The sequence below is a fragment of the Oncorhynchus nerka genome, linkage group LG15 (genome assembly GCF_034236695.1).
Source record: "Oncorhynchus nerka isolate Pitt River linkage group LG15, Oner_Uvic_2.0, whole genome shotgun sequence".
NCBI classification, from domain to species: domain Eukaryota; kingdom Metazoa; phylum Chordata; class Actinopteri; order Salmoniformes; family Salmonidae; genus Oncorhynchus; species Oncorhynchus nerka.
Window position 1 is genome coordinate 105,742,206 of NC_088410.1, and position 17,566 is coordinate 105,759,771.

Here is a 17,566-nt window from a genome sequence, read left to right on the forward strand (position 1 = left end):
TGGGACGGCGCGATACCATCCGAGTAGGGGCAGTGTGGGAAGTGTTGGATGAGAGCGAGAGGGAAAAAGATACAAGGTAGTGGTCGGAGACTTGGAGGGGAGTTGCAATGGTTCCAGAGAGACTCTACAAAGAAAAACTGAAAGAGCCAGCCTCTTCAGCCCGCGTCCATCCGCCTTTCTTCATACACTGGTGACACTATTCCTGTGTTAGGGCAGATCCAGGTACCAGTCCGGTATGAGGGGAAGGAGTGGACGCTACCGCTTGTCATTGTTAAAGGAGAAAAATCAGCCTCGCTAGGCAGAAACTGGCTACAAAAGATCAAGTTGAACTGGGGAGAAATCTTCAGTCTGAGAAATGATAAACCAGTGAGTCAGGCTACACTCACTAACATGCTGGAGAAGCACAAAGAACTTTTTAAAGATGGCTACGGTGAAATTACAAGACTTCACAGCAAAAGTCAGAGTGCAAGAAGGAACCAAGCCTATCTTTCACAAACCACGTCCAGTTCCCTATGCTCTTAAGGAAGCAGTAGAGAAGGAACTGAACCGCCTACAGAAGAATAACATAATAACGAAAGTAGCGAGGAGCGACTGGGCCGCTCCGATTGTTGTAGTCCCAAAGAAAGACAAGACCGTCAGAATGTGCGGTGACTACAAGGTCACAGTAAATCGCTGCATACTACCAGAGGAATATCCACTACCAAACGCTGAAGATCTGTTTGCCACTCTAGCTGGTGGGAAGGTTTTCAGTAAGCTGGACCTGGCATTCGCTTATCAGCAACTGAAGCTGGATCAGGAGTCAGAACAGTATCTGACCATCAATACACACAAGGGGCTATTCAGATTCAATCGCTTGGCCTATGGAATCTCGACAGCTCCAGCGATATTCCAACAAACAATGGATCAGATCTTGGACGGTATAGACCATGTTGTGTGCTTCATGGACGACATCCTCGTGTCAGCACCAACCATTGGAGAGCACCTTGTAGTGCTGGACAAAGTGATGTCAAGACTGGAGAAATACGGAGTGAGAATGAAACGCAGCAAGTGTGAGTTCCTCCAGGACTCAGTGGAGTATCTCGGATACAAGATTGATGCACAAGGCCTGCACCCAACCAACAGCAAAGTGGAAGCAATCGTAAACGCTCCAGCACCCACAAATATCTCAGAGCTGAGGTCATTTTTGGGGCTCCTGAACTATTACGGAAAGTTTGTGGCAAACTTGTCCACATTGTTGCATCCGCTTCACCAACTGCTGCAGGCCGATACAAAGTGGAATTGGTCCCCACAATGCGAAGAAGCATTCAAGACTTGCAAACAGCGTCTGCTAAAGAGCAAGTGGCTTGCCCACTATAACACAGAGATGAAGCTGAGACTCGCGTGTGATGCATCTCCATACGGAGTAGGAGCCGTCATCTCACATGTTCTACCGTCAGGTGAAGAACACCCTATTGCATTTGCATCACGGACTCTGTCACCAAGTGAGAAAAATTATGCTCAAATTGAGAAGGAAGCTCATGACAGACACTCAAAGACTGTCAGAGAATTCAAAGAGGAAGAGAGGGTGATGGTACGTGATTTCAGACACCCCAAGCGCCTGTGGAACTCAGGTGTTGTCTTGCAACGCAGAGGACCTTTGACTTACCAAGTCCAAATTGGTCATCGCCAGGTCAACGTTCATGTGGATCATCTGCTACGGTCCAACGCCCCAGCAGAGACATGCCGAGAGAACAAGAACAATAACGACCCCCAGGACTATTCTCCTGACTGTGCACGTACGGAAGAGACAGAGCCTGACCTTCCACCCGAACCTGGCCCACCACAGGAAGCCCAGGAGGAGCGGAGATATCCTATTCGACAGCGAAGGGCACCTCAAAAGCTTGACCGGTGAGTTGAGCTGGTTAAGGAGGTAACGGACAGTAAAACAAACACTTTAATATGTCCTAGATAAAAGGAAAGAAAAAGGACATTCCCTGGGTTAGTTATTAGGACACAAACTCCATCTTCGGGGCAGAATAATCCCCTGGATTTGTGCTGGGCTCTGAAAAGTCTGCTTCAACCCAGTAGTTGAAAAATGTTTAAGAATGCATTGTTCAGATATTGCATTAGTAGTTACCTAACATATTTACCTTGTTCTCTGGGAGTTAAACACTATGGGGGAGGAGTGTAGTATCTGGGATCTACATCTGTTTATATTAGTTACTGTGCTGTTACTAAGCAGTAATGCATTACGGCAGTGTTACGTTACTACACCTAATAGGAAATGCACATGCGCACAGGAATGCCGGGGAACTGTAGAGCACGAGGGGTTTTTGACTAAACGACAACTAACTGTACTCCCGTCTCCTGCCTGGTCATTTCTCCACAACACAAATATTACACCCACCAGGGGGCGCCATGAGCGAAGACAAACTGTTCTGAAAACAACATGACAGCAAAGATCAAACTTCATCTCCATTTCACTCCTCACATCTTTAACCTGCAACTCAGATATAGTGTCTACTGAGGGATGCAGATACACAGTAGTGATTGCTTCCTTATCGGTCTCTGGACAGGACAGTGCTAGCTTCCTTACCGGTCTCTGGACAGGACAGTGATAGCTTCCTTACCGGTCCCTGGACAGGACAGTGCTAGCTTCCTTACCGGTCTCTGGACAGGACAGTGATAGCTTCCTTACCGGTCTCTGGACAGGACAGTGCTAGCTTCCTTACCGGTCCCTGGACAGGAGAGCGAGTGGCTGTCCTTGGCTGAGCCTGGTTCATCTTAGTCAGCACCAGATCAGAGATGAGCTGCCTGTCCTCTGCCTGGTGCTCTCCGATCAGCTGCATGGAGGAACCCACAACCTGGAAACCCAAAGGCACAGTATACAGCAGTTATAACTACAACCAACCTGGCTCCCCAAAGACACAGTATACAGTCGTGGCCAAAAGTTAAAAATGACACAAATATTAATTTCCACAAAGTTTGCTGCTTCAGTGTCTTTAGATATTTTTGTCAGATGTTACTATGGAATACTGAAGTATAGTTAAAAGCATTTTATTGACAATTACATGAAGTTGATGCAAAGAGTCAATATTTTCAGTGTTGACCCTTCTTTTTCAAGACCTCTGCAATCCACCCTGGCATGCTGTCAATTAACTTCTGGGCCACATCCTGACTGATGGCAGCCCATTCTTGCCTAATCAATGCTTGGAGTTTGTCAGAATTTGTGGGTTTTGGGCTGACCAACCAGTGTTCCCGCACATTGGCTAACCGTGCAAATCTGCATTGTGTTACGCCACCCACCACCCGCCAACCCCTCTTTTGCGCTACTCTCTGTTAATCATATATGCATAGTCACTTTAACCATATCTACATGGACATACTACCTCAATTGACCATCCTACCAATCCTCGACTTTGGCGATGTCATTTACAAAATAGCCTCCAATACCCTACTCAACAAATTGGATGCAGTCTATCACAGTGCTATCCGTTTTGTCACCAAAGCCCCATATACTACCCACCATTGCGACCTGTACGCTCTCGTTGGCTGGCCCTCGCTTCATACTCGTCGCCAAACCCACTGGCTCCATGTCATCTACAAGACCCTGCTAGGTAAAGTCCCCCCTTATCTCAGCTCGCTGGTCACCATAGCATCTCCCACCTGTAGCACACGCTCCAGCAGGTATATCTCTCTAGTCACCCCCAAAACCAATTCTTTCTTTGGCCGCCTCTCCTTCCAGTTCTCTGCTGCCAATGACTGGAACGAACTACAAAAATCTCTTAAATTGGAAACACTTATCTCCCTCACTAGCTTTAAACACCAACTGTCAGAGCATCTTACAGATTACTGCACCTGTACATAGCCCACCTATAATTTAGCCCAAACAACTACCTCTTTCCTAACTGTATTTAATTTATTTATTTATTTTGCTCCTTTGCACCCCATTATTTTTATTTCTACTTTGCACATTCTTCCATTGCAATACTACCATTCCAGTGTTTTACTTGCTATATTGTATTTACTTTGCCACCATGGCCTTTTTTGCCTTTACCTCCCTTCTCACCTAATTTGCTCACATTGTATATAGACTTGTTTTTTTTTACTGTATTATTGACTGTATGTTTGTTTTACTCCATGTGTAACTCTGTGTCGTTGTATGTGTCGAACTGCTTTGCTTTATCTTGGCCAGGTCGCAATTGTAAATGAGAACTTGTTCTCAACTTGCTTACCTGGTTAAATAAAGGTGAAATAAATAAATAAAAAAATCAGCCTGACTAACCAGTGTCTGTATGTAGCCTCGCTACTTTTATAGCCTCGCTACTGTATACAGCCTGTCTTTTTACTGTTATTTTATTTCTTTACCTACCTATTGTTCACCTAACACCTTTTTTGCACTATTGGTTAGAGCCTGTAAGTAAGCGTTTCACTGTAAGGTCTACACCTGTTGTATTCGGTGCACGTGACAAATAAACTTTGATTTGATTTTGTTTGTCCAGCCGCCTCTTTGGGGTTGACCACAAGTTCTCAATGGGTTTAAGGTCTGGGGAGTTTCCTGGCCATGGACCCAAAATCTAAATGTTTTGTTTCCTGAGCCACTTAGTTATCACTTTTGCCTTATGGCAAGGTGCTCCATCATGCTGGAAAAGGCATTGTTTGTCACCAAACTGTTCCTGGACGGTTGGGAGAAGTTGCTCTCGGAGGATGTGTTGGTACCATTCTTTGGCTGTGTTCTTAGGCAAAATTGTGAGTGAGCCCACTCCCTTGGCTGAGAAGCAACCCCACACATGAATGGTCTCAGGATGCTTTACTGTAGCGCTCACCTTGTCTCCTCCGGACAAGCTTTTTTTCCAGATACCCCTAACAATCGAAAAGGGGATTCATCAGAGAAAATGACCTTTTGCAGAGTAGGATGCAGTTCACTATGGGCATGGAATTCATCCAAAGTGAAAATGCTGCCACCTATCCCAAAAAGATATACTCCAGAATGGTATGTAGAGTGATCAGATGAATTGCAATTAATTGCAAAGTCCCTCTTTGCCATTCAAATGAACTGAATCCCATTTTCACTGCATTTTAGCCCTGCCACAAAAGGACCAGCTGACATCATGTCAGTGATTCTCTCGTGTTTTACGAGGACAAGGCTGGAGATCACTCTGTCATGCTGATTGAGTTCGAATAACAGATTGGAAGCTTCAAAAGGAGGGTGGTGCTTGTAATCATTGTTTTTCCTCTGTCAATCATGGCTACCTGCAAGGAAACACGTGCCGTCATCATTGCTTTGCACAAAAAGGGCTTCACAGGCAAGGATATTGCTGCCAGTAAGATTGCACCTAAATCAACCATTTATCGGATCATCAAGAACTTCAAGGAGAGCGGTTCAATTGTTGTGAAGAAGGCTTCAGGGCGCCCAAGAAAGTCCAGCAAGCGCCAGGACTGTCTCCTAAAGTTGATTCAGCTGCGGGATCGGGGCACCACCAGTACAGAATTTGCTCAGGAATGGCAGCAGGCAGGTGTGAGTGCATCTGCACGCACAGTGAGGCAAAGACTTTGGAGGATGGCCTGGTGTCAAGAAGGGCAGCAAAGAAGCCCCTTCTCTCCAGGAAAAACATCAGGGACAGACTGATATTCTGTCCTAGATTGCTAATATATGCATATTATTATTACTATTGGATAGAAAATACTCTGACGTTTCTAAAACTGTTTGAATTATGTCTGTGAGTATAACAGAACTCATATGGCAGGCAAACTTCCAAATAGGAAGTGGAAATTCTGGGGCTGGTTGATGTTAAACTCATCGTCTATTCACATCCCAGTAAGATATGGATATTTTCTTACTTTGTACGCCTTCCACTAGATGTCAACAGTCAGTAGAATGTGGAATGAAGCCTCTAGTGTGATGTGGGGCCGGATGGCAGCTATTTGAGTCAGTGGTCTGGCAGAATGCCAGTTCCTGGTCAGGCGCATTACTCATGATATCGCCATGCGTTCCATTACTCTGTAGGCAAAAACGAAGAGGACCTCTCTCCTTTTTAAGTGGGAGAACTTGCACAATTGGTGGCTGACTAAATACTTTTTTGCCCCGCTGTATACGATAACAACATCCTGAAGATTGATTCTCTACTTAATATGACCAGTTTATTCGACCTGGAATATAACTTTTTGAAGTTTTCGTCCGAGTTCGCCTGGACAGGCGCCAGCGTTTGGACATGTGAACTAAACGTGCTAGCAAAAGTAGCTAATTGGACACTAGTAATGGACATTATCGAACAAAACAACGATTTATTACGGAACTAGGATTCCTGGCACTGCATTCTGATGAAAGATCATCAAAGATAAGGGAATATTTATGATGTAATTTCGTATTTCTGTTGACTCCAACGTGGCGGAGAAGTGTTGTGTACTTTTGAGCGCCGTCACAGACTATTGCATGGTATGCTTTTTCCTAAAGTAAAAAAAAAAATCTGACACAGCGGTTGCATTAAGAACAAGTGTATCTTTAATTATATGTAAAACATGTATCTTTCATCAAAGTTTATGATGAGTATTTCTGTTATATGACGTGGCTCTCTGTAATTACTCCGGATATTTTGGAGGCATTTCTGAACATGGCACCAATGTAAACCGAGATTTGTGGATATAAATATGCACATTATTGAACAAAACATAAATATATCGTGTAACATGATGTCTTATGAGTGTCATCTGATGAAGATTATCAAAGGTTAGTGATTCATTTTATCTCTATTTCTGCTTTTGTGACTATCTTTGGCTGGGAAAAATGGCTGTGTTTTTTGGATTTGGTGGTGATCTAACATAATCATATGTTGTGTTTCCGCTGTAAAGCATTTTTTAAATCGGACACGATGGGTAGATTAACCAGATGTTTATCTTTAATTTGCTGTATTGGACTTGCTAATATGTGAAAGCTACATATTTCTAAAAAATATTTTTGAATTTCCCGTGCTGCCTTTTCAGCGGAATGTTGTGGGGGCGGTTCCGCTAGCTAAACGTGTATCCTTAGACAGGATATGCTAAAGCTAACTCTCTCTCCTCTGCTCTCATCCTTCTAGACCTATCGGCTGCCTTCGATACTATGAACCATCAGATCCTCCTCTCCACCCTCTCCGAGTTGGGCATCTCCGGCGCGGCCCACGCTTGGATTGCGTCCTACCTGACAGGTCGCTCCTACCAGGTGGCGTGGCGAGAATCCGTCTCCACACCACGTGCTCTCACCACTGGTGTCCCCCAGGGCTCTGTTCTAGGCCCTCTCCTATTCTCGCTATACACCAAGTCACTTGGCTCTGTCATAACCTCACATGGTCTCTCCTATCATTGCTATGCAGACGACACACAATTAATCTTCTCCTTTCCCCCTTCTGATGACCAGGTGGCGAATCGCATCTCTGCATGTCTGGCAGACATATCAGTGTGGATGACGGATCACCACCTCAAGCTGAACCTCGGCAAGACGTAGCTGCTCTTCCTCCCGGGGAAGGACTGCCCGTTCCATGATCTCGCCATCACGGTTGACAACTCCATTGTGTCCTCCTCCCAGAGCGCTAAGAACCTTGGCGTGATCCTGGACAACACCCTGTCGTTCTCAACTAACATCAAGGCGGTGGCCCGTTCCTGTAGGTTCATGCTCTACAACATCCGCAGAGTACGACCCTGCCTCACACAGGAAGCGGCGCAGGTCCTAATCCAGGCACTTGTCATCTCCCGTCTGGATTACTGCAACTCGCTGTTGGCTGGGCTCCCTGCCTGTGCCATTAAACCCCTACAGCTCATCCAGAACGCCGCAGCCCGTCTGGTGTTCAACCTTCCCAAGTTCTCTCACGTCACCCCGCTCCTCCGCTCTCTCCACTGGCTTCCAGTTGAAGCTCGCATCCGCTACAAGACCATGGTGCTTGCCTACGGAGCTGCGAGGGGAACGGCACCTCAGTACCTCCAGGCTCTGATCAGGCCCTACACCCAAACAAGGGCACTGCGTTCATCCACCTCTGGCCTGCTCGCCTCCCTACCACTGAGGAAGTACAGTTCCCGCTCAGCCCAGTCAAAACTGTTCGCTGCTCTGGCCCCCAATGGTGGAAAAAACTCCCTCACGACGCCAGGACAGCGGAGTCAATCACCACCTTCCGGAGACACCTGAAACCCCACCTCTTTAAGGAATACCTAGGATAGGATAAAGTAATCCCTCTCACCCCCCCTTAAAAGATTTAGATGCACTACTGTTCCACTGGATGTCATAAGGTGAATGCACCAATTTGTAAGTCGCTCTGGATAAGAGCGTCTGCTAAATGACTTAAATGTAAATGTAAATGTAATACAAACTGAGGCAGCAGACTTAGTGAAAATGAATATTTGTGTCATTATCAAAACTTTTGGCCACGACTGTGGAGTCCAGCAAAATAACTAGTTGGGGTACAATCGAGTCCAGGAAAATAACTAGTGGGGGTACTATGGAGTCCGGCAGAATAAATAGTGGGGTACTATGGAGTCCGGTAGAATAAATAGTGGGGGTACTATGGAGTACGGCAAAATGACTAGTGGGGGTACTATGGAGTCCGGCAGAATAAATAGTGGGGTACTATGGAGTCCGGTAGAATAAATAGTGGGGGTACTATGGAGTACGGCAAAATGACTAGTGGGGGTACTATGGAGTCCAGCAAAATACCTCGTGGGGGTACTATGGAGTCCGGCAAAATAACTAGTGGGGGTACTAATGGAGTCCACCAAAATAACTAGTGGGGGTACTATGGAGTCCAGCAAAATAACTAGTGGGGGTACTATGGAGTCCGGCAGAATAACTAGTGGGGGTACTATTGAGTCCGGGAAAATAACTAGTGGGGGTACTATGGAATCCGGCAGAATAACTAGTGGGGGTACTATGGAGTCTGGCAGAATAACTAGTGGGGGTACTACGGAGTCCGGCAAAATAACTAGTGGGGGTACTACGGAGTCCAGCAAAATAACTAGTGGGGGTGCTATGGAGTCCTGCAAAATTAATAGTAGGGGTACTATGGAGTCCAGCGAAATTAATAGTGGGGGGTACTATGGAGTCTGCAAAATAACTAGTGGGGGTACTATGGAGTCGAGCAAAATAACTAGTGGGGGTACTATGGAGTCCAGCAAAATAACTAGTGGAGGTACTACGGAGTCCAGCAAAATAACTAGTGGGGGTGCTATGGAGTCCAGCAAAATTAATAGTGGGGGTACTGTGGAGTCCAGCAAAATAACTAGTGGGGCTACTATGGATTCCAGCAAAATAACTAGTTGGGGTACAATCGAGTCCAGGAAAATAACTAGTGGGGGTACTATGGAGTACGGCAAAATGACTAGTGGGGGTACTATGGAGTCCAGCAAAATACCTTGTGGGGTACTATGGAGTCCAGCAAAATAACTAGTGGGGTACTATGGAGTCCAACAAAATTAATAGCGGGGTACTATGGAGTCCGGCAGAATAACTAGTGGGGGTACTATGGAGTCCGGCAGAATAAATAGTGGGGGTACTACGGAGTCCAGCAAAATAACTAGGGGGTGCTATGTAGTCCAGCAAAATTAATAGTGGGGGTACTAGGGAGTCCAGCAAAATTAATAGCGGGGTACTATGGAGTCCAGCTAAATTAATAGTGGGGGTACTATGGAGTCCAGCAAAATAACTAGTGGGGTACTATGGAGTACGGCAGAATAAATAGTGGGGGTACTATGGAGTCCAGCAAAATAACTAGTGGGGGTACTATGGAGTCCAACAAAATTAATAGCGGGGTACTATGGAGTCCGGCAGAATAACTAGTGGGGGTACTATGGAGTCCAGCAAAATAACTAGTGTGGATGCTATGGAGTCCAGCAAAATAACTAGTGGGGGTAGAATCGAGTCCAGGAAAATAACTAGTGGGGGTACTATGGAGTCCGGCAGAATAAATAGTGGGGTACTATGGAGTCCGGCAGAATAAATAGTGGGGGTACTATGGAGTCCAGCAAAATGAATAGCGGGGGTACTATGGAGTCCAGCAAAATAACTAGTGGGGGTACTATGGAGTCCAACGAAATTAATAGCAGGGGTACTATGGAGTCCAGCAAAAAAACTAGTGGGGGTACTATGGAGTCCAGCAAAATAACTAGTGGGGGTACTATGGAGTCCAGCAGAATAAATAGTGGGGGTACTATGGAGTCCGGCAGAATAAATAGTGGGGGTACTATGGAGTACGGCAAAATGACTAGTGGGGGTACTATGGATTCCAGCAAAATAACTAGTAGGGGTACTATGGAGTCCAGCAAAATAACTAGTGGGGGTACTATGGAGTCCAGCAAAATAACAATTGGGGGTACTATGGAATCCAGCAAAATAACTAGTGGGGGTACTATGGAGTCCGGCAGAATAAATAGTGGGGGTAATATGGAGTCCAGCAAAATAACTAGTGGGGTACTATGGAATCCAGCAAAATAACTAGTGGGGTACTATGGAGTCCGGCAGAATAAATAGTGGGGGTAATATGGAGTCCAGCAAAATAACTAGTGGGGGTGCTATGGAGTCCAATGAAGTTAATAGCAGGGGTACTATGGAGTCCAGCAAAAAAACTAGTGGGGGTACTATGGAGTCCGGCAGAATAAATAGTGGGGTACTATGGAGTCCGGCAGAATAAATAGTGGGGGTACTATGGAGTCCAGCAAAATAACTAGTGGGGGTACTATGGAGTCCAACGAAATTAATAGCAGGGGTACTATGGAGTCCAGCAAAATTAATAGCAGGGGTACTATGGAGTCCAGCAAAAAAACTAGTGGGGGTACTATGGAGTCCAGCAAAATAACTAGTGGGGGTACTATGGATTCCAGCAAAATAACTAGTTGGGGTACAATCGAGTCCAGGAAAATAACTAGTGGGGGTACTATGGAGTACGGCAAAATGACTAGTGGGGGTACTATGGAGTCCAGCAAAATACCTTGTGGGGGTACTATGGAGTCCAGCAAAATAACTAGTGGGGGTACTATGGAGTCCAACAAAATTAATAGCGGGGGTACTATGGAGTCCGGCAGAATAACTAGTGGGGGTACTATGGAGTCCGGCAGAATAAATAGTGGGGGTACTACGGAGTCCAGCAAAATAACTAGGGGGTGCTATGTAGTCCAGCAAAATTAATAGTGGGGGTACTAGGGAGTCCAGCAAAATTAATAGCGGGGGTACTATGGAGTCCAGCTAAATTAATAGTGGGGGTACTATGGAGTCCAGCAAAATAACTAGTGGGGGTACTATGGAGTCCGGCAGAATAAATAGTGGGGGTACTATGGAGTCCAGCAAAATAACTAGTGGGGGTACTATGGAGTCCAACAAAATTAATAGCGGGGGTACTATGGAGTCCGGCAGAATAACTAGTGGGGGTACTATGGAGTCCAGCAAAATAACTAGTGTGGATGCTATGGAGTCCAGCAAAATAACTAGTGGGGGTAGAATCGAGTCCAGGAAAATAACTAGTGGGGGTACTATGGAGTCCGGCAGAATAAATAGTGGGGTACTATGGAGTCCGGCAGAATAAATAGTGGGGGTACTATGGAGTCCAGCAAAATGAATAGCGGGGGTACTATGGAGTCCAGCAAAATAACTAGTGGGGGTACTATGGAGTCCAACGAAATTAATAGCAGGGGTACTATGGAGTCCAGCAAAAAAACTAGTGGGGGTACTATGGAGTCCAGCAAAATAACTAGTGGGGGTACTATGGAGTCCAGCAGAATAAATAGTGGGGGTACTATGGAGTCCGGCAGAATAAATAGTGGGGGTACTATGGAGTACGGCAAAATGACTAGTGGGGGTACTATGGATTCCAGCAAAATAACTAGTAGGGGTACTATGGAGTCCAGCAAAATAACTAGTGGGGGTACTATGGAGTCCAGCAAAATAACAATTGGGGGTACTATGGAATCCAGCAAAATAACTAGTGGGGGTACTATGGAGTCCGGCAGAATAAATAGTGGGGGTAATATGGAGTCCAGCAAAATAACTAGTGGGGGTACTATGGAATCCAGCAAAATAACTAGTGGGGGTACTATGGAGTCCGGCAGAATAAATAGTGGGGGTAATATGGAGTCCAGCAAAATAACTAGTGGGGGTGCTATGGAGTCCAATGAAGTTAATAGCAGGGGTACTATGGAGTCCAGCAAAAAAACTAGTGGGGTACTATGGAGTCCGGCAGAATAAATAGTGGGGTACTATGGAGTCCGGCAGAATAAATAGTGGGGTACTATGGAGTCCAGCAAAATAACTAGTGGGGGTACTATGGAGTCCAACGAAATTAATAGCAGGGGTACTATGGAGTCCAGCAAAATTAATAGCAGGGGTACTATGGAGTCCAGCAAAAAAACTAGTGGGGGTACTATGGAGTCCGGCAGAATAAATAGTGGGGTACTATGGACTCCGGTAGAATAAATAGCGGGGGTACTATGGAGTCCAGCAAAATAACTAGTGGGGGTACTATGGAGTCCAACAAAATTAATAGCGGGGGTACTATGGAGTCCGGCAGAATAACTAGTGGGGGTACTATGGAGTCCAGCAAAATAACTAGTGGGGGTACTATGGAATCCAGCAAAATAACTAGTGGGGGTACTATGGAGTCCAGCAAAATAACTAGTGGGGGTACTATGGAGTCCAGCAAAATAACTAGTGGGGGTACTATGGAGTCCGGCAGAATAACTAGTGGGGATGCTATGGAGTCCAACAAAATAACTAGTGGGGGTAGAATCGAGTCAGGGAAAATAACTAGTGGGGGTACTATGGAGTCCGGCAGAATAAATAGTGGGGTACTATGGAGTCCGGCAGAATAAATAGTGGGGGTACTATGGAGTCCAGCAAAATGAATAGCGGGGTTACTATGGAGTCCAGCAAAATAACTAGTGGGGGTACTATGGAGTCCAACGAAATTAATAGCAGGGGTACTATGGAGTCCAGCAAAAAAACTAGTGGGGGTACTATGGAGTCCAGCAAAATAACTAGTGGGGGTACTATGGAGTCCAACGAAATTAATAGCAGGGGTACTATGGAGTCCAGCAAAAAAACTAGTGGGGGTACTATGGAGTCCGGCAGAATAAATAGTGGGGTACTATGGAGTCCGGCAGAATAAATAGCGGGGGTACTATGGAGTCCAGCAAAATAACTAGTGGGGGTATTATGGAGTCCAACAAAATTAATAGCAGGGGTACTATGGAGTCCAGCAAAAATAACTAGTGGGGGTACTATGGAGTCCAGCAAAATAACTAGTGGAGGTACTATGGAGTCCGGCAGAATAACTAGTGGGGGTACTATGGAGTCCGGCAGAATAAATAGTAGGGGTACTACGGGGTCCAGCAAAATAACTAGGGGGGTGCTATGTAGTCCAGCAAAATTAATAGCGGGGGTACTATGGAGTCCAGCTAAATTAATAGTGGGGGTACTATGGAGTCCAGCAAAATAACTAGTGGAGGTACTATGGAGTCCGGCAGAATAACTAGTGGGGGTACTATGGAGTCCGGCAGAATAAATAGTGGGGTACTATGGAGTCCGGCAGAATAAATAGTGGGGGTACTACGGGGTCCAGCAAAATAACTAGGGGGGGTGCTATGTAGTCCAGCAAAATTAATAGTGGGGGTACTAGGGAGTCCAGCAAAATTAATAGTGGGTGTACTATGGAGTCCGGCTAAATTAATAGCGGGGGTACTATGGAGTCCAGCTAAATTAATAGTGGGGGTACTATGGAGTCCGGCAGAATAACTAGTGGGGTACTATGGAGTCCAGCAAAATAACTAGTGTGGATGCTATGGAGTCCAGCAAAATAACTAGTGGGGGTACTATGGAGTCCGGCAGAATAAATAGTGGGGGTACTATGGAGTACGGCAAAATGACTAGTGGGGGTACTATGGATTCCAGCAAAATAACTAGTAGGGGTACTATGGAGTCCAGCAAAATAACTAGTGGGGGTACTATGGAGTCCAGCAAAATAACTAGTGGGGGTACTATGGAGTCCAACGAAATTAATAGCAGGGGTACTATGGAGTCCAGCAAAAAAACTAGTGGGGGTACTATGGAGTCCGGCAGAATAAATAGTGGGGTACTATGGAGTCCGGCAGAATAAATAGCGGGGGTACTATGGAGTCCAGCAAAATAACTAGTGGGGGTACTATGGAGTCCAACAAAATTAATAGCAGGGGTACTATGGAGTCCAGCAAAAATAACTAGTGGGGGTACTATGGAGTCCAGCAAAATAACTAGTGGAGGTACTATGGAGTCCGGCAGAATAACTAGTGGGGGTACTATGGAGTCCGGCAGAATAAATAGTAGGGGTACTACGGGGTCCAGCAAAATAACTAGGGGGGTGCTATGTAGTCCAGCAAAATTAATAGTGGGGGTACTAGGGAGTCCAGCAAAATTAATAGCGGGGGTACTATGGAGTCCAGCTAAATTAATAGTGGGGGTACTATGGAGTCCAGCAAAATAACTAGTGGAGGTACTATGGAGTCCGGCAGAATAACTAGTGGGGGTACTATGGAGTCCGGCAGAATAAATAGTGGGGTACTATGGAGTCCGGCAGAATAAATAGTGGGGTACTACGGGGTCCAGCAAAATAACTAGGGGGTGCTATGTAGTCCAGCAAAATTAATAGTGGGGGTACTAGGGAGTCCAGCAAAATTAATAGTGGGGGTACTATGGAGTCCGGCTAAATTAATAGCGGGGGTACTATGGAGTCCAGCTAAATTAATAGTGGGGGTACTATGGAGTCCGGCAGAATAACTAGTGGGGTGCTATGGAGTCCAGCAAAATAACTAGTGTGGATGCTATGGAGTCCAGCAAAATAACTAGTGGGGGTAGAATCGAGTCCAGGAAAATAACTAGTGGGGGTACTATGGAGTCCGGCAGAATAAATAGTGGGGTACTATGGAGTCCGGCAGAATAAATAGTGGGGGTACTATGGAGTCCAGCAAAATGAATAGCGGGGGTACTATGGATTCCAGCAAAATAACTAGTAGGGGTACTATGGAGTCCAGCAAAATAACTAGTGGGGGTACTATGGAGTCCAGCAAAATAACTAGTGGGGGTACTATGGAATCCAGCAAAATAACTAGTGGGGGTACTATGGAGTCCGGCAGAATAAATAGTGGGGGTACTAGGGAGTCCAGCGAAATTAATAGCGGGGGTAGTATGGAGTCCAGCGAAATTAATAGTTGGGGTAGTATGGAGTCCAGCAAAATAACTAGTGGGGGTGCTATGGAGTCCAATGAAATTAATAGCAGGGGTACTATGGAGTCCAGCAAAAAAACTAGTGGGGGTACTATGGAATCCGGCAGAATAAATAGTGGGGTACTATGGAGTCCGGCAGAATAAATAGTGGGGGTACTATGGAGTCCAGCAAAATAACTAGTGGGGGTACTATGGAGTCCAACGAAATTAATAGCAGGGGTACTATGGAGTCCAGCAAAATAACTAGTGGGGGTACTATGGAGTCCAGCAAAATAACTAGTGGGGGTACTATGGAGTCCAGCAAAATAACTAGTGGGGGTACTATGGAGTCCAGCAAAATAACTAGTGGGGGTACTATGGAGTCCAGCAAAATAACTATTGCGGGTACTATGGAGTCCGGCAGAATAAATAGTGGGGTACTATGGAGTCCGGCAGAATAAATAGTGGGGGTACTATGGAGTACGGCAAAATGACTAGTGGGGGTACTATGGATTCCAGCAAAATAACTAGTAGGGGTACTATGGAGTCCAGCAAAATATCTAGTGGGGGTACTATGGAGTCCAGCAAAATAACTAGTGGGGGTACTATGGAATCCAGCAAAATAACTAGTGGGGGTACTATGGAGTCCAGCAAAATAACTAGTGGGGGTACTATGGAGTCCAGCAAAATAACTAGTGGGGGTACTATGGAGTCCGGCAGAATAAATAGTGGGGGTAATATGGAGTCCAGCAAAATAACTAGTGGGGGTGCTATGGAGTCCAGCAAAATTAATAGTGGGGGTACTAGGGAGTCCAGCGAAATTAATAGCGGGGGTAGTATGGAGTCCAGCGAAATTAATAGTTGGGGTAGTATGGAGTCCAGCAAAATAACTAGTGGGGGTACTATGGAGTCCAGCAAAATAACTAGTGGGGGTACTATGGAGTCCGGCAGAATAAATAGTGGGGTACTATGGAGTCCGGCAGAATAAATAGTGGGGGTACTATGGAGTACGGCAAAATGACTAGTGGGGGTACTATGGAGTCCAGCAAAATAACTAGTGGGGGTGCTATGGAGTCCAGCAAAATTAATAGTGGGGGTACTATGGAGTCCAGAGAAATTAATAGCGGGGGTATGCTGTACTCGTAAAATATGAGCCTATCACAATTACGAGACAGAGGAGCAAGCAGACAATAGTGGAAGCATCAATTAATTCTACAGGCTTAAGCCTAATGACAATCGCAGAATGTCATTACAATACACTAGGTGTTTCATAACAGATGTCTCTTTCCATTCATCAAATTGCAGGTACACAGTGCACTGTTGGGGTTTGGATGATGGAATTATTTTGTGAGAGAACGGGTAGGTCTACAGGATGTCCTTTTTTTAGTGATTGTTTGACAATTAGATGTAAACATCATGACAGGTTGTGTTTTTGCTACATTAAAAGGTATAGTCCATAAGGCCAGGGAAGCTAAGCTTTCCCTAAAGTAAATTGAACTAAATTGCCAAAATGATATAGCCTAATTAGCTTACTCCAGTCTATACCGAAATAAATACAATTATTCAAAATAAGCTACTACACCAGAAAGAAAGCATGATTTGGCCACAGAGGATCATTAGCTTCTTTTATTTATTTATTTATTTGTTGTGGATTGTTTAAATTGTATAGCATACAGTCGGAAGGGCCCGCAGTTTGGGCAGCATGTGCAGCAAATACCAAATAGATGATTTTTGAGTTACGACTGTCAGTGAAAAGAAGAGAGACCCAAGCCAGGGATATCACAATATTTAAAAATACAATCGCAGAAAAAAGTTTTGAAAGCAAAAGGCTATTGCTGTAAAGAGATGACAATGACAAGACTCCAATCTCTCTAACCCCACTATCAGCCCTACTACCTCTACTAGCCCCACTATCAGCCCTACTACCTCTACTAGTCCCACTATCAGCCCTACTACCTCTACTAGCCCCACTATCATCTCTACTACCTCTACTAACCCTACTATCAGCCCTACTACCTCTACTAGCCCCACTATCATCTCTACTACATCTACTAACCCTACTATCAGCCCTACTACCTCTACTAGCCCCACTATCATCTCTACTACCTCTACTAACCCTACTATCAGCCCTACTACCTCTACTAGCCCCACTATCATCTCTACTACATCTACTAGCCCCACTATCAGCCCTACTACCTCTACTAACCCCACTATCATCTCTACTACCTCTACTAACCCTACTATCAGCCCTACTACCTCCACTAGCCCCACTATCATCTCTACTACCTCTACTAGTCCCACTATCAGCCCTACTACCTCCACTAGCCCCACTATCATCTCTACTACCTCTACTAGTCCCACTATCAGCCCTACTACCTCTACTAGCCCCACTATGAGACCTAC

At 45.4% G+C, this 17,566-nt stretch overlaps 1 pseudogene; it reads right to left on the reverse strand.

Annotated features, from left to right (window-relative positions):
• LOC115118616 (synapsin-2-like) overlaps positions 1-17,566 on the reverse strand; it is a 299,540-nt pseudogene that overhangs the window by 35,321 nt on the left and 246,653 nt on the right.